This window comes from Hippopotamus amphibius, chromosome 3 (genome assembly GCF_030028045.1).
Source record: "Hippopotamus amphibius kiboko isolate mHipAmp2 chromosome 3, mHipAmp2.hap2, whole genome shotgun sequence".
Classification (NCBI taxonomy): Eukaryota; Metazoa; Chordata; class Mammalia; order Artiodactyla; family Hippopotamidae; genus Hippopotamus; species Hippopotamus amphibius.
The window spans coordinates 176,290,098-176,313,468 of record NC_080188.1 but is presented as its reverse complement, the minus strand read 5'-3'; the positions used below and the strand labels follow the sequence as shown (position 1 = coordinate 176,313,468).

At 41.8% G+C, this 23,371-nt stretch overlaps 1 long non-coding RNA gene across 1 annotated transcript in view; it reads right to left on the bottom strand.

Annotated features, from left to right (window-relative positions):
- Positions 1-21,343, bottom strand: part of LOC130849241 (uncharacterized) — a 116,991-nt gene extending 95,648 nt beyond the window's left edge. Inside the window, exons 1-2 of the long non-coding RNA XR_009052706.1 lie at positions 21,119-21,343; positions 6,903-7,098 (exon numbers count right to left, since the gene is read on the bottom strand). This is a non-coding gene — a long non-coding RNA (uncharacterized LOC130849241). The remainder of the gene's footprint in view (positions 1-6,902; positions 7,099-21,118) is intronic.
- Positions 21,344-23,371: the final 2,028 nt, after the last annotated feature.

The window sequence follows — 23,371 nt, the reverse complement described above, 5'->3', positions numbered from 1 at the left end:
ACCACAATGCAGTGAGATTAGAAATCAATTAGAGGGAAAAAAAAACTGTAAAAACCACAAACACATGGAGACTAAACAATACACTATTAAATAACCAAGAGATCACTGAAGAAACCAAAGAGGAAATCAAAAAATATCTAGGGACAAATGACAATGAAAACACAACGATCCAAAACCTATGTGATGCAGCAAAAGCAGTTCTAAGAGGGAAGTTTATAGCAATACAATCCTACCTCAAGAAACAAGAAAAATCCCAAATAAACAATCTAACCTTACACCTAAAGAAACTAGAGAAAGAAGAGCAAACAAAACCCAAAGTCAGTAGAAGGAGAGAAATCATGAAGATCAGAGCAGAAATAAATCAAATAGAAACAAAGGAAACAATAGCAAAAGTCAATGAAACTAAAATCTGGTTCTTTGAGAAGATAAATAAAATTGATAAACCTCTAGCAAGACTTATCAAGAAAAAGAGGGAGAGGACTCAAATCAATAAAATTAGAAAGGAAACAGGAGAAGTTACAACAGACACCGCAGAAATAAAAAAGCACCATAATAGACTACTACAAGCAACTATATGCCAATAAAATGGACAACCTGGATGAAATGGACAGATTCTTAGAAAGGTATAAACTTCCAAGACTGAATCAGGAAGAAACAGAACATGAACAGACCAATCACAAGTGATGAAATTGAAACTGTGATTAAAAATCTCCCAACAAACAAAAGTCCAGGACCAGATGGATTCACAGGTGAATTTTATCAAACATTTAGAGAAGAGCTAACACCCATCCTTCTCAAACTCTTCCAAAACATTGCAGAGGAAGGAACACTCCCAAACTCATTCTATGAGGCCACCATCACCCTGATATCAAAACCAGACAAAGATACTACAAAAAAAGAAAATTACAGACCAACATCACTGAAGAATTTAGATGCAAAAATCCTCAACAAAATACTGCAAACAGAATTCAACAACACATTAAAAGGATCATACACCATGATCAAGTGGGGTTTATCCCTGGAATGCAAGGATTCTTCAATATATGCAAATCAATCAATGTGATACACCATACTATCAAATTGAAGGATAAAAACTACATGATCATCTCATGCAGAAGAAGCTTTTGACAAAATTCAACACCCATTTATGATAAAAACTCTCCAGAAGGTGGGCAGAGAGGGAACCTACCTCAACATTATTCAAATATTATTCTCAATGGTGAAAAACTGAAAGCATCCCCTCTAAGATCAGCAACAAGACAAGGATGTCTACTCTCTCCACTACTATTCAACATAATTTTGGAAGTCCTTGCCATAGCAATCATAGAAGAAAAAGGAATAAAAGGAATCCAAATTGGAAAAGAAGAAGTAAAACTGTCATTGTTCGCAGATGACATGATATTATATATAGAAAATCCTAAAGATGCCATCAGAAAACTACTTGAGCTAATCGATGAATTTGGTAAAGTTGCAGGATACAAAATTAACACACAGAAATCTCTTGCATTTCCATACACTAACAATGAAAGATCTGAAAGAGAAATTAAGGAAACAATCCCATTCACCACTGCAACAAAAAGAATAAAATACCTAGGAATAAACCTACCTAAGGAGGTAAAAGACTTGTACTCAGAAAACTATAAGACACTAATGAAAGAAATCAAAGACGACACAAACAGATGGAGAGGTATACTATGTTCTTGGACTGGAAGAATCAGCATTGTGTAAATGACTATACCACCCAAATCAATCTACAGATTCAATGCAATCCCTATCAAATTACCAATGGCATTTTTCACAGAACTGGAACAAGACATTTTACGATTTGTATGGAAATGCAAAAGACCCGGAATAGCCAAAGCATCTTGAGCGCAAATAAATGGAGCTGGAGGAATCAGACTCCCTGACTTCAGACTATACTACAAAACTACAGCAAGGATATACAATGGAGAAAAGGCAGCCTCTTCAATAAGTGGTGCTGGGAAAACTGGACAGCTACATGTAAAAGAATGAAATTAGAATACTCCCTAACACCATACACAAAAATAAACTCCAAATGGATTAAAGACCTAAATGTAAGGCCAAACACTATAAAACTCCTAGAGGAAAACTTAGGAAGAACACTCTTTGACATAAATCACAGCAAGATCTTTTTTGAGCCACCTCCTAGAGTAATAGAAATAAAAACAAAAATAAATAAGTGGGACCTAATGAAACTTAAAAGCTTCTGGCACAGCAAAGGAAACTATAAGCAAGACAAAAAGACAACCCTCAGAAAGGGAGAAAATATTTGCAAACGAATCAACAGACAAAGGATTAATCTCCAAAATATATAAACAGTTCATCCAGCTCAATATCAAAAAAACAAACAACCCAATCAAAAAATGGGCAGAAGACCTAAACAGGCATTTCTCCAAAGAAGACATACGGATGGTCAAGAGGCACATGAAAAGCTGCTCAACATCACTAATTATTAGAGAAATGCAAATCAAAATTACAGTGAGGTATCACCTCACACCAGTTAGAATGGGCATCATCAGAAAATCTACAAACAGTAAATGCTGGAGAGGGTGTGGAGAAAAGAGAACTCTCTTGCACTGTTGGTGGGAAAGTAAATTGATACAGCCACTATGGAGAACAGTATGGAGGTTCCTTGCAAAACTAAAAATAGTGTTACCATATGACCCAGCAATCCCACTACTGGGCATATACCCAGAGAACATCATAATTCAAAAAGACACATGCACTCAAATATTCATTGTGGCACTATTTATAATAGCCAGGATATGGAAGCAACCTAAATGTCCATCAACAGATGAATGGATAAAGAAGATGTGGTACATATATACAATGGAATATTACTCAGCTGTAAAAAGAGTGAAATTGGGACATTTGTAGAGACATGGATTGACCTAGAGACTGTCATACAGAGTGAAGTGAGTCAGAAAGAGAAAAACAAATATCACATATTAACACATACATGCGGAATCTAGAAAAATGGTACAGATGAACCGGTTTGCAAGGCAGAAGAGAGACACAGATGTAGAGAACAAACATATGGACACCAAGTGGGGAAAGCAGGGGGGAAGGGGGGTATGTGATTAGGAGACTGGGATTGGCATATATACATTACTAATAAAATAAATCAAATTATACACTTTAAATATACGTAGTTTATTGTATGTCAATTGTATCTCAATAAAAACTCTTAAAGAAAAAAGGGGAAAAAAAGAAACTTATTCTCAGGCCAAAAAAAAAAAAAAAAGGCCAAAAAATCAGACTTTCTTCAGATTAGACAAGCAATAGAATAAAGCCTATCCATAACTGCTAAATCAGGAAGTTTGGATGGAAAATAGTTTGGGCAAAAATAAAAGAAAAAGCTTTATACTTAGTATAATGTTTAAAAATTGTAACCATACCATCACAATTCTTAACTATAAATAAACATTTCACAAAACCGCTTATGATTCACCATTAATACTACTTAAAGAAAGGGATTTCACCCCAAAGCTGAAATGGAAATACAAGGCCCTAAATTTTGGAGTTTTCATTCTGTAGCCAGGCCATTTTATTTTCCTAACCCAGAGCTGGGAAGAACTGAATGTTTGGTGGATAGAGTAAGGAAGAAAAGGTTATGAGACAGACAGGAACACTGAAGGAATTGAGGCCCTAGTGGAGTCCCACGGCTAGAGATTGGGTGGGGACTGACATAGCCAGAGATGGACATGAGGGGACTGACATCCTAACATAACTAATCCCACTGACCCTATGTAGGAGGACCCCCCAGTGTGGGAAGATACCTGAATGCAGTAGGGAGGTGAGCCCTAAATGCTGGAAGTGTGCTCCACAGCTAAGATTCTACTGAAAGCTCAGCCTGCCTCCTGGATCTATTCCTAGAGTTCTGTTCCAGATGTCCTCTCTTCCTAACTCACTGCCAGGAGCCTCGGAGCCATTCCTGACATCCTCTCACCCTCACTCAACATCCTGTGTCATTCCTCACATCTCTAGCTCAGGGTGCTTTTATCTGTCCTCCCGATCATCTTCCCTGCTTCCCAACTGTCCCTGCCCCTGACTTGCCCTTTCTGGGCCCTTTGCCACCTCCAGCCTATGACTATCCAAAATCATAAATCTGGTCTGTGTACCGCTAGGATAATGTTCACAGCCCTTAGCAGAGCAAACAAATTCCCACTCTTTGGCCCAGAGGGCTCACAGCTGGCACCCAGAGAGTTTTCTACACTGGTGAAAAGTTGATAGTGTGATTAATGAAATGGTGACAGTGGTGTTTCTGAGACTCATCCAAAGAAGATAGTTTAAAAGTAGGGATACAGTTTTCTATAAAAGGATGTTTTTAAGCAAATCACATACAGTTAATATCTGTATATCTTTCCTTTAGTAATTCATTAGAATATGTAGTTCTTCCTGAATTCCACTCCTGAAACAAAATCTAGCACTTACCATTAGCTGAGATGTGAGAAACATCTTCACTTTTATCCAATTTATATCTTGATGATTAGATCATCATTATTTTCGCCTTGTAATGTGGCCAATGTAAAGCTTGTGGTGCTAGAGCTCTTTTTCTTACTGTTCACTTGTAATTGCTTTGTTAATACTGTCTTGAAAAACCATGGCTTCTTTGCAATGATATTTTTTATCATTTGTCTCAAATTCTAAGCCTTATTTCCTCTGCTCAGAAATTTTATATTGGGGTGGGGGGAGTGGTAAAATTTTTCAGTGTCTTTTATCCTAGGTCAAAGAAGCATTCCTAGGTTATTCTTATCATATCTCAGCCAAAGGTACACTACATTTGCAATCCTACAGGGTTGGAATGATTAATACCTGTATTTCCTACAGACTGATTTGCCATAAGACCCTGGAGAAGCACTTTATCTACTGTTAATGGACCTTCTGCACTTTGCAAGAGGAGGTTTCAAATAGCCCACCCAAACCAGAGCAGAGCTTCCCAGACTCCACACTATTCCTGTCACAGTCCAGCTGGTGTACATATCCAGCCACAACCAAAGCCCAGCCAGAGGTAATATTTTAAGATTTTAAAGCTCCCTTTATTTCAACATCTGACCTGATTATGTAATGCCCTGGGCTATTCTTCATTCCAATGTGTATCCTACCTTCATTAGTCAGAGAATATGTTAAGACAACCGGAAAAGTGGTATAATCTCAACTTTCCCCGGAGGGCTTTTCCTGCCTCAAGGTCATTACCAAGGTCTACAAAAGAAGCTCCTTGCTCACTCAACACAGAGCTTAGGCACTTGGCAGGGCAGGGTGAGGCCTGGCTGAAAATCCATAGAGACGAAAAAGTGGCCAGTACTTTCAAAATGTAGTGTACCTCAAAATCACCCGGACAGCTTGGTCCAACACAGATTGCTGGGCCCCACACCCAGAATTTCAGTTTCAACGAGTCTGAGGTGAGAATTTGCATTTCTAACAAGTTTTCAGGCGATGCTGATGTCACTGGTCCATAGACCATACTTTGAGAGCCACCATGGACTAAGATAAAGGATAACTGAGTATCTGTCCTGCATCATCTGCCTAAATATTTTGTCCTGGAAATGCCATCCCTTATCTAACAGCCTGACAGTACCGCTAGCCTTGTAGAGACCAAAGCCCAAAGCTCATGAATGTTATTTTTATGCTCCAGGATCTTCATATGATATTTAGCAACATAAGTTTGAAAATGGCAAATGTCTGGGAACTCCCTAGTTTGTAGGACCGTCTATCTCCCCGTGTTTTATATAATAAGCACAGGGAATGAAGTTCCACATTGACACCTTCTGACAAATTTACACACAGCAATTAAGATTTGAAATGGCGTCAGCAAACATGTAAAAGTACTGAGTGTTCTTTCACCAGTTGTGACTTTTTGTCTGTTTAGCGCCTGATTCTGCAGGGGAAAACAGAAATGAATAAGACGTGGTCCTTGCACAAAGAGACCTGAAAATTGACTGGAAGAAATAAGATGTATAAGAGTAGGTTACTGCAAGGAGTGGCGTGAAGACCAAGAACAGACAGCACTAGACTTGGAAGCAAGAGACCCCGTGCCTGTTGAATCCTCACTGCTGACTTTTTGTGTGATGGTGGGGCAAATCCCTTTCACTATGTGTGATGACAGACTCTCAGATCTCTGTTTTGTAATTATGCAGACCACAGAAATGATACCTCCTGGGACCATGATTCTCTGGGAGCAGTTCTGCCCTGAGAGCTAAGCCCCAGGGATGGGAGCTAACCCCGGGACAGATAAAGCTAAGATATCAGGACCCCGTGTACTTTTACACGTGTATAGAGCCTCTCTCTGCTACAGTGACTGCCTACAGAAAGTAACCCAGTGCAGCAGCCAACTACAAAGAGGAAAGCACCATCTACAACCAGCTGGTACTGAAAAAGAATGATTTTTTGAGAATTCACCATGTGCCGGCACTGTTTTCAGTTAAATGTATTAATTCATTTAATCTACATAACAACCCCATGAGGAGCTACCATTATCCTTCTGGCTAGAATGCTTTCCCCCAGACACCCACATGGTCTACTTCCTCACATCTTTCATGTCTGCTCAAATATCCCTTCTTTTTAGGGAGGCCTACCCTGATTGCTCTCTTTCAAATGTAACATCCTCTTCCCATCAAAAATCACTATTCACTTTACCCTCCTCTACCTTTTTTCCCAGCACATTTATCACATTCTAACATACTATATATAATTTACTTATACTTATCATTTACTGTCTTCCCCTATTAAACGTAGGTGGCAGATTTACTAAGCAAGGGAACTTACATACAAGTCTTGTCTTCTAGATGTCCACACCTGCCCTCCAGAACCTTAAAAGTTTATAGAGGTTTTAATGGGGTTCAGCCACACACACAGTCCAGATGGTCTTAACCACACCTTACGTTTTTAAGGCTGCATCTTTGAAATGGCTTCAGCTCTGAGGTGGTGTGGGTGGAACATTCATTCCAAGGACAGGGCAGGAGTAAGGAGCCTTCAGTTGCCCAGGTCTTGCTCTTGGATCAGCTGGCAGTGATGTCCCCTCAATGACCTCCTCCTATACAAGGATCTTTGTTTTATTCACGGATGTATCCCACCTACCTAGAACAGAGAGAGGCAAACTTTTCTGTAAGGCTTCAGATAGCAAATATCCTGACTTTGTGGACCATAGCCTCTGTTGCAACCATTCAACTCTGCCTTCATAATTCAAAAGCAGCTACAGATAATAAACACATAAGCAAACAGGTGTGGCTGAGTCCCGTAAAACTTTATGGATATTGAAGCTTGAATTTAATATAATCTTCACATATCACAGAATATTCTTTTTATTTTTTTTCAACCACTTAAATATGTAAAAAACATTCTTAGTTCACAGGCCATACAAAAACAGGCAGTAGGCTGGTTTGGCCATGGGTCCATTTGAAAACTACTGACCTAGAACGTCGTAAGGGTTCAAATGAAAGCTTTTATGCCAAAGTATTCAAGGTACTTGAAAGTGCTATATTATTTTAAGTATATTAAACATTACTTATACAATCATGTTTATATTATTGTGTTTGCCAAGTGCCTTGTCATAGTCAGTGCAGAGGAAAATTGAACTTTAACCACTGTGAACTATGGTGTGTTTAAATTAAATTAGTGAGATTGGAATAAAGATGTTCTCAATAAAAATAGTAGATGGTAAACAATTCTGGTCCCAAACATCTCATCCATCTCACAGTGTACCTTATCAATAAAATCAAGTTCTCAGCCTGAGCCTTGGATTTGATTTTATTACTGTTTAAAAAGCAGGAACTTCCCTGGTAGTCCAGTGGTTAGGACTAGGTGTTTTCATTGCCATGGGCCTGGGTTCAGTCCCTGGTTAGGGAACTAAGATCCTGCAAGCCACACGGCATGGCTTTAAAAAAAAAAAGCAACTGACAGCATTAGGAACTAAACCAGTTATGATGACTTGTGTATTTCTGACTGACTCATACTGAGAAAAGATAGAGTTAGCTAATCTCAATGGTATAGAAAAGTCTGCATGGAGCAAATATGTATTATTGGACCTCGAGGATTATTTTAACATATTTTTGACCTGTGGGCCCCATGAATTACAGAGCTCTGCTAAAGAGGTGGGGCCAGTTCAGTTCCCACACTGGCTGGTTAGTTCAGGGCCTATGGACACATCCTTCTCTCCTAAGACTAAAGTAGACATTTCTCAATCCCAGCCTGGCACACAGAAAGGAAGCAGGGTCTTAGCATATAGTAGGTACTCAGGAAATACTTGAATGAATGGGTGAATGGATGAATATATGGATAGCTTTGAACTATTAGGGGAAAAAAAAAAAATTCTAGTAAACGGGCCATCAACAAATATTATCTACTCTGTTCTAATCTTGTCTGCCAAGGGAAAAATAAGAAATATAAGCCCCAATGCTCAGCTACTTACTCATTCACTAATTTCACAACCATTTACTGAATACAAACTATGTTCCAAAAACTCTTCAAGGAACTGGGCCTACAAAGATCACTAAGACACAGCAGGGCTGCATCCTGACTTTCATGGGCTCTAGGCACTTTTGCCTTCACAGGTCCCTTCCTCCATTAAAAAAGTATTAAAAGTTTCACTTTGCATTAATATAAACACAAACATACTCAGGCTGGATTCATTATTGTATGCATCATTATTATTTTTTGTGTGGGGGGGGTAAGAAACATTGGCTACATGCCAATTTTTATTGCTAAGAGAAATTCTTATAAAAATAATCTTTTTTCGTCTTACAAAACAAAACCAAAAAAAACTAAAATTAATCCCACAAATCCAAGTTCATGGAACTTAGAGTAACAAAGTCAAAGTCAGTCTTGTGATCTGTACATGAATTTGATAAATCAAACTGCATCGGAAAAACAACAGAAAACAACTGCATCTGCTCCTATGCAGAACTGATGATGACTTTCAGCCCTTAAATAAAGATAACACTTACACAGCTCTTTTCTAAAGAAAGATGTATATCCAGGAACCCAATGGAACATGTTACTTCTGAAATTCCATAAAAGCTGTAAGGCAGCCAAGTGTTGATGGTATTTAAGGACAGTAAAATTTGCACTCTTAATGACCATGGACAAGATTTGTGACAATATTCAAAAAATATGCTTTTCATTGACTACAGATGCATCGCTATTGTTATATTCATTATTTCTTCTGAATTTAAAAGCAATTTAAAACTACAACATTGTGGTGGGCCCCCAAAAGTATTGTGGGCCCTGGGTACCACGTCTACTGTGCCTTATAGAGAGGTCAGCCCTGCAGCAGCTTCTGCCTTCCTGCCTTCTCTCCTGAATAATTCAGTCTGAAAATTATTCGAAGGGGCTTTGCAAGATAGATGGGTGGGGGGCTTCCTAGGTGGCACAGTGGTTGAGAATCCACCTGCCAATGCAGGGGACACAGGTTCGATCCCTGCTCCAGGAAGATCCCACATGCTGCGGAGCAACTAAGCCTGTGCGCCACAACTACTGAGCCTGCACTTTAGAGTCTGTGAGCCACAACTACTGAGCCCATGTGCTGCAACTACTGAAGCCCACACACCTAGAGCCCATGCTCTGCATCAAGAGAAGCCATGGCAATGAGGAGCCCACGCACCACAAAAAAAAAGTAGCCCCCGCTCACTGCAACTAAAAAGAAAGCCCATGCACAGCAAAAAAGACCCAACACAGCCAGTAAAATAAATAAATAAATTAATTAAAAAAAATAAAATAAAAAAAATAAAACACTAATACCAACAACTTCAGAATAGAACTTAAAAAAAAAAAAGATGGGTGGGATTCCAGGGTGTGGGGGTCCTGAAGGGTAACTATGGAGAGCTTCCAAGTGGGGAGCCTGTGGTGATGGGGTGAGGAAGGCATCTGTGTGGAGGGAAGTGACAGCAGTGAGAGGTATTAGGATCTGAGCAGAGCGAGGAGGGAATGTACTTGTGGTTACCATGACGATGGCAAGGCAGGATAGCCAAGCAGGAGCGCATGAGGAGGGTGATGTCACCGCTCAGTGCGGGCTGTCCAAGCCTTAGTGGAGTAAGGCAGATGTCTTCACAAGGGAGCAAAAGCAGTGGCGGTGGCCCATTAAGAAGCCACTGGGCTGGGACAAAGGGAGAGAGTAGCATTGACATATATACACTACCAAATGTAAAATGGGATGGCTAGTGGGAAGCTGCTGCATAGCACACGGAGAGCAACTCAAGGCCTGGTGACCACCTAGAGGGGTGGGATAGGGAGGGTGGGAGGGAGGCTCAAGAAGGAGGGGATACGGGGATATATGTATAAATATAGCTGATTCACTTTGTTGTACAGCAGAAACTGGCACAACATTGTAAAGCAATTATACTCCAATAAAGATCTGGAAAAAAAAAAAAAGCCACTGGGGGTGAGTAGGGCCTCTGGGAGGGCTAGGGGAGCCGAAGAAACAACCTGATGTAGGGCCAAGCAGGCTGCGGAGGATATTAGCACAGTCCGGTGCGGGAGGTCAGAGCCTGAGCAGGGGGATCCAGGCAAGCACTGCCAAGCTGGGGACAATGTGATAACAGATTTGATAAATGATGATAACTGATTAGAACCCAATAAAAAAATAGGAATCCATGAGGCCATGCTGATATAAATGAATTCATTAATTGATTCACTGATTAATAAGGAGAAGAGAAAGCTTTCCTTAATAGTAGAATGTCAACTGATAAATGTAGAATGAATAAGTTAAATTATAAAATCACTGTCTGGCAGTCATCATCATAATATTGATTCAGACAAGAATAACCAATGGATGCTAAAATAGAGGGGTGAACATTTGATGCAGAATGGGATATTCAGGTCATCTCAGAGTACCTCCCACAAAATACTAATTATAAAGGGGAAAAAAATACTTTTACAATAAGGAAGCCTGATCACAGTGAATGGGACCATTGATAAAACAAATTGGAATTGTGCACCACCTATTGGAGGCAATGATAAGACCATCACTGCTGTGCTATCCTTGGCAAAAATAAAAAAAATTTTTTTTAATTGGGCTATAGGGGATGGGTTGGGAAATATCTCTGCAAGTTATGTCCCACTAGGGAAATGTCCATTCTAATTTTTCTGGGATAGCTTTCAGAGCTTTTTCTTTTAAAAATAAAAAATGTTTAAAGCATGACCTAAATTTAATTATGAGGAAACAAATTCAAATTGAGGTACATTTCACAAAAATATCTGCCCTGCAATTTAATAAACCGTGAGGGCCCTGAAAGTCGAGGAAAGAGTGAGGACCTCTCCTACTTTGAAGAAGACTAGAGAGACGTGATAACTACATGCAACATGCAAATCCTGGACTTGTGGGTGAAACGAATGCGTCTGCAGATTATATGGTAATAATGCATCAATGTTATTTTCCTGAGTTTGATGACTGTATTATCATTATGTAGTGGAATGTCCCTGTGAGGGACACACAAAAATATATTTGGGGGGGGGGTGCAGTGACAGGGTATTGATGCCAGCAACTTCCTTTTCGGTGGTTTAGGAAAAAAGGTTATTACACTATTCTTGCAACTTTAAGTTTGAAATTACTTCAAAGTAAGAAGACAAAATTAAATCAAAAATCTTCCAATGTTTACAGGTAAAGCCAAGGACTAAAGAATTTGTAACTGAATTATCGTGTATTCCCTGGCGGATGTTTGCTTTTAAGGATTTATAATATTTTTAAGTCAAGTGGTTTTTTTCTGATATAAAAATAAGGCTCCCACATGCAAAACTAATCTACAGTATGAGAAGCGAGGATTTTGGTTACCCTGGTGGGAAGATAATGGGGAAATAGTGACTAGAAACGAGTGGTGAGGAGTTCCTGCATTTCTAGTATTGTTTCCTGATCTGGGTGCTGGCTGTATGTCCTTTATGTATTCCCTCACACTGTACACTTAAGATTTGTGCTCTTTTCTGTGTTATACTTCAATAAAATTTATATTTAAATTAAAAAAGACACAATCCTTAATTTTTAAAAATCCACAATCCACCATGTACTCCAGATGATAATTTTGTCAAAGTTGCATATCTAACACTCACAAATCAACAGCGAACCATAAAACTAACCTAAGAAGCTCCAAATTGGTGGTTAAACAAAAATTCAAAGGAGAAGGTCACTGGGGCCTAAAATAGTCAGAAAATACACTCACCAGCTGTCCATGTCATCTTCTCATACGAAAGTGGAAGACGGATATCAAGCTCCAATTTTGTTAGCCCACTGTTACTGCTTTCCTCCAACAATGTGAGGCAACATTCAAAAATGTTTATTGGAAAGGGACTGGTCAGTGGGAAGACCCCCATTATGCTTTAACAGGTATGAGCCTACGTGAGCCCACGTGGTGCTGGTACCTAACAATTGGTGGTGGCCGGACTCCAAAGGATATATGTAAAAATAAATACAGAAGCCCATCTAACTCCTGGAAGATGGAAGTAGCAGGGATGAACTTCCAATGCACATACCAACATAAGTGTAGCAGCTCTCTCTCCCTCACCAAGGGTAATTTTCACCTAGAAATTCCAACTCCCTCAATCAGGAAAATACTGCAACTGTACAGGCACGTGGGCCCCTGCTGCTGAGATCAGGCTCTACTACACACAGCAAACAGTTCTGCCTCCTCTTAGTACTCAGACTTTAACCTGGGGACCTTGTTAAAACGCATGTTCCGACTGGGGGCGATTCAGCTTTCTAACATTGTTGTGCCATTGCGGCTGGTCAGCAGCCTCACCTGGTCAGCAGCCTCACCTGGTCAGCCAGGTGTTAGAAACCAGCCCTCATTTATTTCATCCATTTGCTTCCCCTTTGTGGGGAAGGGTTCAGCTGGTAAAACTTTAAGTGCACCAACCAATCCATTGAGCTTCTTCAATTATGCAAATACTCAAAACATATAATAATAAAGCCAGCAAGAAGGGGGTGAATAGATGGTGTCTCCTCCCACTGTTGTAAAAATACCGCATTCTCAGTTGGTTGAATGCGCAGATGTAGAATCTGCAGAACCAGAAGGCCAAGTGTAAGGGACGTGAGCCGAAGGACTAAATCCCCCGCAGATACCAAGGGATGTCTATATTTCTCTCTGCTTTGCCCTCCTTGGCTATAGAATCCCACAGTCCTGAGTCAGACCTCGGCTCTGGCACTTACAGATTATATGATTTGGGACAAATTACTTAACTACTTTGTACCTCTCTCCCCATCTATAAATCAAAATAGATTTTTTTTTTTTTTGCTTGTGTTAAGCAAAATTCAGTCTGAGCACTTTTATATAACTGGGCAATGTGAATAGGCAGTTAGGGCATAAAAAGAAGCCACAATAATGGAGAGAAGTGAAAGAGATATACAGGAAGAATAATGATTATAATAAATAACAACAGCAGTGAATGTTATTATAACTTACTGAGTGGCCAGCCCTGTATTTCAGCTTTACACGCTAAAGCTTCACATTATCTCACTCTCTCCACCACAACACTGTGAGGTAGGGGTTACTATTATCGCCCACTTTACAGACAAGAAAACTAAGGGCTCAAGAAGCTATTTGTGTGTAAGAAAATTCAATTTTTAAGTGGTAAAACGAAGGCAGAATTGAAACCCAGGTCTGTCAGAGCCCAAGCTCCCAACAGCAAAATGAGTTTCAGCATCATCCATTTATCATAATCACCTGGAGCACTTGTTAAACTCACGAACTCCTAGGCCCAAGCCAAGACCCACAAGGGTGACTCTTACACAGCCTGGCACCAGTCCACGCAGCTGAATTTAGGAACCACTGCCAAAATACACTGCCTTCCTCTGATAATGTGAGGGGATATTCAAAAATGTTTGTGAAGGGACATGGTCAGTGTAAAGACTCTAGTGATGCTTTAACAGTTATGAGCATGTCTAAGTGAGCCCCTGTAGTGCTGGTTCTTAGAGCTGGTGTGGGGAAAGTTGGAGGCAGGAGCAGAGAAGGTCAGAAAAGGCCTCAGAGGGTCACCAGCTCACCATGGCACTGGCTTCCAGTTCATCCAAGAATACCAAGGCATCCAAATGTCCATCACTTCCCACCTGCTGCCAATGAGAAGACCCTCCTGCTCCTTGGAACTGAGCATTGCTAGGATTGCTTGAAGCTGTGTAATCCCACTTTAAATCCCAGATTCCCAGAGCTGAAGGATGAAGCCCATGGTCCTAGTGTAAAACCCAAGGGGTAGCAGCACCGCTAAGGAAACACTTACCCAGTCTGGAATAGTCCTTGAGATGTTGTTTTTTCCTTCATGAAGGTCTCTAACGCTTCTTTCTTTGACAGGAAGGACTTGGGGGAAGTCCCTCTGATTTCCCCCTGCTGACACTGGTTTGCTTTGGCCCCTTGACTTGTGTGGGCTTCCTGAAGTCTCCACCACTGCAGACCAGAGGGGATCTCACTTTCTATTTGCCCAGGGTCAAAGGAAGAGAGGAAAACCTCCACCCACTTGAGACAGGAAGGTCTACCTTAAGCCTGAGACAAAGGGCATGTCATTCATTATCACCACCTCTCAGACAATATATAGGCCAGCCTGGTGTTAGGGGGAGGAGCTGGGGGACAGTTTAATCTGGGGTTTCAGCTATGGCTCTGGTTTAACGGTGGTTCTGCCCTAGCTATGATAAATTATTTATCATGTCTTCACCTGAGTTCTCTAATCTGCTATAAGAAAGTGTTTTTAAACAATTTCTAAAATTCTCTAGAATATAAGCCCCATGAGTGTGTCACATTGATAAAGTATTTACCGAATGTGCATTCTACAAAGAGTAGTTAAATGAAGCTTTTCAGAGATCAATTGCCCTGCCACATCCTCTCAGCCCACTTCTTGATTTCAGCCACATGACAGTTCCTGGAAGACTGAGACTGGCCTTGCTCTGACACTGCCCCACCTCGAGGCCAGCCCTGCAAGTCTTTCTGCTTTCTGCCTCCATTGCTGACTCAGCCTCACCTCCTCACAACCTCAAATTCAACAAAAAGACAGAACCATTTACCTCCACCTCCCTCAAAAGTTGCTAACTGGTTCACAATCCCAAAGTGAGCAAACGTTAACAAACATTAACCACAGGAAAGATTAACAAATTGAACTTCTGTTTCTAAAAAGGCATCATTAAAGAAGTAAAAGTGTTACCATGGGCTAGGTGAATGTATTTGCAATATATGTATAAAGCAAATATTTGTATCTGTACTCATATCCGGATTATATAAAGAATTGCTGGAAATCAGTAATAAAGAAAAGACCAACAACTCAGTGTTTTTTAGAAATGGGCAGAAGCTTAAAAAGCCATTTGACAAAACAGGATATCCAAAGGCCAATGAGTATATGAAAGTGTTCGGCACCATTAGTCATCATGAAAATATAAACCAAAACTACAATATGATACTGTGATACCTATTCAAAATGGCTACAATTTTTAAGGCTGATAGCAGTAAGTACAGGCAAGTATGTAGAGCAACTGTAAGTCTTATCTGCTACTGGTAGATGTACAAATTGGTACAATCACTTGGGAAAACTATTTGATAATACCTACTAAAGATATGCATTTTTTCAATGACCCAGAAATTCTACTCCTGATACAGACCCAAAGAAATGAGTGCTTACATCCACCAACATATACACAACAAAGTAAATAGCAACATTATTTAATAGCCCCAAACCAGAAACAACCCAAATGTTCATCAATGGTAGAATGGATAAATAAATGGTGGTATGAGTCATCTAATGGAATACCATACAGGTGTGAATAAGAATGGAAAAATACTATATAAAAAACAAGCATGAATTTCACAGACATAATCTTGATCAAAGAAACCAGACACCAAAGATTATATACTGTATGATTCCATGTAAATGGAGTTCAAGAAAGTTAAAACTTCTAACTATGGTAATAGAAGTCAGAATAGTGGTTATCTTTGGGTGGTATATTGATGGAGAATGACTCTAAGGGAGCCTTCTGGGCTGCTGGAAATATTCTACAGCTCCATCTCAGTGATGGTTCCATGGATGTATAAATATATAAAATCCACTGAGCTGTACACTTAAGATTTATACACTTACAGCATGTTAAGTTATAGTTCAATTTTTATAGAAGTGCCAGACTGCCTTAGATCACATGCTCACCCCTGGATCAACCACTGTGGCCATAGAGTACAATGACTGGCTTGGGCCTGGGTCAGTATGGTTCATCTCTAGGGCTGGGGATGGAGCCCACCCAGACCAAGAATGGACAAAGGAGGAAATTCGGAGGTGTTTCTGGAAGATAAGGAAACAGATCTTCTAAGGGAGACAGGCAACTAATTGCCAACAGTCAGGATGGAGGTGACCCTCACCATGAGCAAGTGGACTGGGAAAACCCAGTCTTCAAGGAGAGAGAGAGACAGAAAGAGTACAGAGAGATACAACCAGAGTAACCTGGCTCCAGACTTTCCAATTCCTGGTTCTCGGTCCTGCAAGTGAAGCTGCACTTCCTATTTTGGGGCTCTGTAAGATTCCCCTTATCTATGGGGAACTTTGCATTCTTTCTGGCCATCTGGCACTTTGAACCTCCCTTTATTGTTTGGGGAAGTTCCCCACATTATGAATCTTGGAGGGAGCTAGGGCCACCTCCCACTGTCAATGCCGAAAATGCCAAATGCTCACGTTCCCAGCCTTGCTTGCAACTAGAATGCAGGTGGGTGATGTAGGCTCTGTCAAGGAGAGCACTGCTCCTGAACTGCAGGGACCACAAGGCATATTCATTCTGGAGGATGGTCCAGCAGTGCTGATGCAGACCAGTCCAGTGCTCGGGGTATTAGAGGACGAGCAGCAGTGGCCAGTGCCAGGCAGTGCAGCCCTGCGGTCCTCACACACTGTTCTACAGTGTGATTTTGGGCCCTTTGCCCACTGAGGCCCCACACTTGAGTCTTCAGCCTTCCTGACAATCCTATACTTGAGTCAGCATCCTTTTAATAGTTCTTTTGTGGCCTAAATCAACCAGAGTTAGTTTATGCCACTTAAAACCAGGAACCCTAATTGACAACAGTATAGTTCCAGAAAATTCCCCTTTTAGTTTATACTAGTTTTGGAAGGTTCTGTTACTTGCAACATGGAGAAACAAAGCTTGGATCCAAAGAAGTGATGCCACCGTATGAATTACCTGGGCCATCATCCAGTCACAAGGAAGATGTTTGGTGGTAAATCCTTTACCAGCCCACAAATCACATGGCAGGAAGGAAGGGAACAAGCTAACTAATAGGTCTCTACTTAAGTTAGGTTTGGTTCTCATAACAGACCCATGAGATGGTATTGTATCAGTGTGCTAGGACTGCCATAAAATACCAGATACTGGGTGGCTTAGACAACAGAAATTTCTTTTCTCACCGTTCCGGAGGAAAGAAGTCCAAGATCCAGAAGCTGGACAATTCAGTTTCCAGTGAATTCTCTCTTCCTGGCTAATAGCCAGCCACCTTCCTACCTTGCACGCATGGGGAGAGAGAGAGACAAAGAAAGAGACAGAGAAGAGAGATCTGTGGTGTCTCTTCTTATAAGGATCCCAGTCCTATCAGATTAGGGTTCTACCCTTATGACCTCATTTGACATTATTACCTCCTTAGAGGCCCTGTCTCCAAACAGAGTCACACTGGGGCTTAGGGTTTCTGTATATAAATTTTGGGAGACACAATTCAGTCTATTACAGGTATTGTCCCAATATTGCAGAAGAGAAACATGAGGTTATTTAGACCTTGTACAAGGTCTAAATAAAGCCTTTGTACTTTCCACCCTCACTTGTGGTAGAAAGTATCAAATCCTACAAACACAAGCTCCCAAAGCACCAGACGAAGAATTTGTGGTTGTCACAGAAAGGTAAGAAATGAATGAAGACGGGATGAAGTCAGTGTGACTGCCCAGTCATCAGCCCTGAAGTCAGTGACTGTTACGGCCCAGACTCACCCACTGGGCGCCTCTTTGAGCTCCAGCTGTGTCTGTGGCTGGCACACTGTTCATCCCTGAATCTCATCATTCTGGGTCCAGTGTTCGGGCCCTGACTCATGCTACTTTGTGAATGCTGACAAAAACTCTCTCCTGGAATAAACTTTAGTCAGGCTCCTTCAAACCCACTTCACCAGGCCTCCCTTCGCCTGCTGAGCCCAGTTTTAGCAAAGAATCATCTAAGCCAGTCAATCAAGAATCAGCTCACCTTTGCTAAATGATCAAGCTCCTCTACCCTTAGCATTTGACCAGTTCCTCTCAATAATTTTCCAGCCATTCCCCACCAGCCCTTTGGCTATAAGTCCCCACTGTTGTATTAAAAGTCAAGTTCAATCTCTCCCACTACTGTAGTAAACTTAAAGTCTTCCTTGCCATCTTAAATCTCAGAATAATTTTTCTTTAACACTTTATTAGGGGCAAGACCCACGTCTCACATTTCTCTTTACATATCCCCATAGCACTTAGCATGTGGCCCAACTGGTGCTTTGTCAAGAGGTGAGTGAGGGGTGGGTAGCTGAGTGACAGCAAAGAACCCCAGGGGACCAGCTACAGAGAAAAGTCAAAAGCACTTGACGCCTATGAAGAGAGGCAGGTGGATCAACTTGGAACAGAAAGATGGAAGAGGACGAAGGGGAGAAAACAGGGGAGCCTCTCACACATGTCAGAATCAAGGGGAACCACCTTACACTGCTGCTTTGGGCCACTCCAGAAGCAAATGGCCCCAACCTTGACGGTCCCCAGGGCCCAGGGCTGGACCTGAGAGCCCCGGGTCTAAGAGGCAGCACTTGGCAGATGGACAAACATGGGGTGGTTGCTTTGGACCTGGCTTTGCTACTTTTTTTGTAGGACATTGAACCTCTCTGATCCTCTCCATGTGTGAAATGAAAGTGCTCCCTCACAGGTGCAAGGAGAGAACTATGTAAAAGGATTTTTTTTTCCGTTTTAGTAGTGCTTGATATTTACTGAAAAGAATGTAAATGCTTTTTCCAGGCAGAATTAAGGAGCTGGGCAGAGTTGTATGCTTTTGTTTAGTTTTCAGTAGGCTTTTCCCAAATGTGCACATCTGTAGGCCTGCTGAAATTCTGAAAGAAAAATGACTTGTGTAAAACTGATTTATAGGAGAGAAGGAATGTCAGGACTTGGCTGCCAGGCACACGCACCCAGAGCAGTCTGACGGATGGGAGAGGACTCTGGGAGCAGGTAGAGAACTAACCAGGCTGAAAGAGTGGCCCCTTTGAGGGTGGGTGAGCTGCCCAAATCAACACCCAGGGAGGTGTAGCTAACTCAGGCATCTTCTAGGTTGGTCCCTGTCTCCAAAAGTGGTAGGCTCTCTCTGGGATGTGGTGGGAGGTGGGGAAGTGGCAGCTCCCCGCCTGGCCTGTGGGTGGGTGGCAACAGCAGGGCTGTGGAGGGTCTAACCAGTTTGTGACAGAGCCCTGGCCTACAGCTGGGGCTCAGGACACAAACTTACAGAAGAGGGGTTCTGGGGCAGCTGCGCACTTCAGAGCAAGGCCCCAGCCCCAGTGGCAGGTAACTGAATCACTGTTTGTGGAACAAAGACAAGCACTGCAGGGGGATGGGGAGAGAACCTTAGGGGAGGGGAGAGGAGGGGACCAAAGGGAACTTGGGGGAAGGGGCAGCTTGCAAGAGCCTTCCCCCCAGGACCCAAGGGTCTCCAGGCCTAGTAACCAACATCTCTATTGTCATCTCAGCCAAAACACTGTGTCATTTCATCCAGGACATTACAACTGCTATTTTCAAAACACACCCATTCCTGGTGGAAGGTGAGGGTCCTCAGCACCCACGTCCCGAAACCTCTTTAATCATCACAACACTGAGACTGCGTTATTGTCTCTGTTTCACAGACAAGGCAAAGCAGTTTTTCTGGGTCAGCGTTTCCCAAATTGTGGTTCACGGGACAGTAATAATAGCGCTGAGAGATGAGAGGCAGACAATTAAAATACACTTCTGTAGCCAAACACGTTTGAGAAAAAATGCAGCAGAGAATCATGTTCATGGCCATGGACTTAGGAGTCACAGAGACCTGGGTTTGAGGCCAGGCTCTGCCAACTATTAGCTATGGAGCTTGGGCAAGTAATAACCTTGATTGCCTCATCTGTAAAAATGGGAACAATAAAACATGAATTTCATGAGGTTGTTGTGAAGCACAGAGCTGGTTCAAAGAATATCCTCAATAAATATGAGCTCTTACTGGCATTGTAGCAGATTAAATACTGTTGACCTCTTAAACCTGGTCCTAGAGTTCTTCTTAGGAAGAGATCAATTTTGTTTAGGAAAACACCTTGATAAACCACTTGGAGGAGTGGGCAGAGATGAGACTGAAGTTATAAGGCAGCAATAGCTAAGACCAAAACCTGGAAAATGAGGTTGGAAAAACCAAAGTCCCACAGTGGGTAGGTTCCTAGTAAGGGGACAACTGATTTCTCACCCTGGCTGGCATCATCGCAAAGAATGTGGGGCCCCAGGTACAAGGTCTCCCCTACAGTCTTCACTTCCATCTTTTGGGCACCATTCTACCCTCTTACACACGCACACATCTCACACACACACAATTCCTTTTCAGGGAGAAAGCCACATGCTCCAAGTGAGTAGAAATCCTACTAATCTAGATTGTTTTCGACCTTTTCGCTCCCTGAATTTTTTCTAAAGGAAGCTATTTTTGTAAGGTTTAAGTTATTTGCAATGAGATATATTACCTTTGTAACTAAATTTTTTAAAAAAAAGCTTCTTTAAAAAAATGTTAAAGACTGCTCAGTCAGTACAAGCTCCAGAAAGCCTTCCCTGACCACCCCCTAAGTTAGGCGCCCCTCTTCTGAGCTCCCAGAGCACCTCCTCTATATCTATGCTACCAGCTGAAATTATCCAAGTGTTCATGTCCATTGCCTTAACCAGGCATCACGCTTCAGGTGTGCAGGGACCCTGACTTCCTCATCTAGGTATTCCCAGCATCTCAATCCACAGCTGGCAGGTAATACCTTGGCACCGATGGATCTATGACTGAATCTGGACATCTCCCCAGGAGAAGGGCCCTTGGCAAGGGGAGGGGCGTAGGGTCCGAAATGCTACCCCGCTCCCTGCACGATGGGTGTTCAGAGAGTGCACCTTCCAAAGCCCAGGGCGGTGTTCTTACTTATTACATCCCGGAAATCCCCTGGTCGGGGGCTTTTGGGGTGACATCCAATATGTAAATACTCAGGGCTGGGTCCTGGTGAGCGGCAGTGACAATGCCCTGTGTGAAAGTTCCACAGGCAGCAGAGGGCTCTTTCATTAGTCATTTCAATGCACACAGCTGTTAGGAATCTGGCGAAGTTTGATTTGGCTGAGGGGAGTGCATTTTCCACTCGTGGGCGTCTTGAAAACTTTCACACTAAAAAAAAAAAAAAAGAAAAAGAAAAAAAAAAAGAGTCAAGAAAATCGTCATAGTCCAAAAAGGGAAGCCAGAAATTGAAGGCAGAGAGGCTAGGGCAGCAAGTATAATGGAGAAAGGCCTGAACATAAACCAAAGAGCCAGATTTCCACTCCACCCTGTCACTTCCAGGTGTGCCAAAGGGCAAGTCAGCCCCTGCTCTCAAGACCCTCCCATGTGAATAGAGAGAGTAATGCCTCCCTATGAGGAGGGAAAGATTCACTGAGTTAGTGGGTGTGAAAGCCTGGGCCAGCTGCCAGGCAGTATTCAAAGACTAGGCATTATTTGCAGCTATACAGAGGCAGAAGACAGAAAGTTCATAGAAAAAAGAGGAGGATGAATGCTGGGGACGAGACACTGATTGAACCAGCTTCCACACCTCCCTGCAGTGCCTGCAAAAGACCCGTGGGCAGAGGAAGAGAGAACAAAAGGAAACAGCTCTGGGTCAGGGTTGGTTCAGGGTTCGGTCAAAAGTAGACTCCACTTACATCTCTACTATAATAGACAGAAGGATTTTTTTTAATTTTTAAAAAAATAGGTTTCTGACTCCAATGATAACATCACCCTGGACTCAAGCCTCCCCTGATTTTAAACCTCAGTTTGTTCATATTTACGATGAAAACCTGGATCCAAACACAATTCAGTTGGCCTGTTCTTTGGCAGCATCTCTATGCTTCCTTTCCCCCCGTTTTCCCCTTATGATACATCTATGCACTGGAAACTTGTTTATTGAATGAGCTGCATGCAACAGAATGCAAGTAAAAAGCATGTATTTTTTCTTTTTCCTCTGTCCTTTCAGGCCCACTATTTGGATTTCTGTTTTCCCTGCTTTTTAGATAAAAGCTGAGCAATACCGTCGATTTTCCAGCTTAGGCATGAAACAAAGAGGTCCTTTGTGTTGGCCTTTAAAAGACCAGTCCAAGGTAATAATCAGTACCACACTCAATGCAAAACTTCCCTCTCTGGCTTTTCTCTTCAGTCTTGGAAACTCACTGCGTGGAGAAGGAGGGCATGGACTTCACCATTTTCCCTGCTTCGCCTCTTCACCTCCCCTAGTCAGCTGCTAATTCTCAACCTCAAGTCTTGGGAGAGAGGCAATTGGGGGAAAAGACACAGCTGTTCATGGCTCGTACTGTCATCACACAGCCTTAGTGTCCTCTGGATTCGGCAAAGTTCAAACACTGACTTCCCCCTAGGGCTGCTCTTAGGTGTGTTGCAGTAAGATCATATGGCCATCAGGTGGCGGTAAAGGTCTTTTTCCCTTGTCGGAAGAGTCTATTATCGGGTTTAATATGACCAAATAATTTCTGTAAGATGCCAAAATTTCCTTAAAAAAGCTAAATATGTTTTCCTTCCACTTAAAAATGAAACAAACAAAAAATACTTGAAACTACAAACACATCAATCTGACTAGCATACACCAAATATATTTTTTTAAATAATACTGACATTCAAGTTTAGTCAGGCACCTGAACCTTCTTCTAGGACCATCTGTACACGTCTAGTTTTAGCAAGTCTAGTTTTAGCAAGAACCCTGATAAGTCAGTTTAACCAGAGACCCCCACCCTCAACATCTGATCACCATCAATAGCTCATCAGGTTCCTCATCCTCCATTCTGAGGTAATATCTGGTCACCCTGGCCTGCCTTCAATAAGCCTCCTATTAGTCAATTTAGTCAGATTTCACCTTACCCCTGATGTTTCCTCTTGGTAATTTTCCATACACTGACCCCCATCTGCTTCTTGGCTATAAATACCACTTGCCCATGTTGTATCTGGAGTTGAGCCCAATCTCTCTCCCCTACTGTAACATTCCATTGCAGTGGTCCCTGTACTTATCACAATTGTCCTTAATAAAGTCTGCCTTACTATCTTTAACAAGTATCACTGAATACTTTTCCCTTTAATAATACCCTATGGAACAAACTTTTAAAGAAAATCTCCCAGGTAATTAAATAATGATATAATTTACTAATT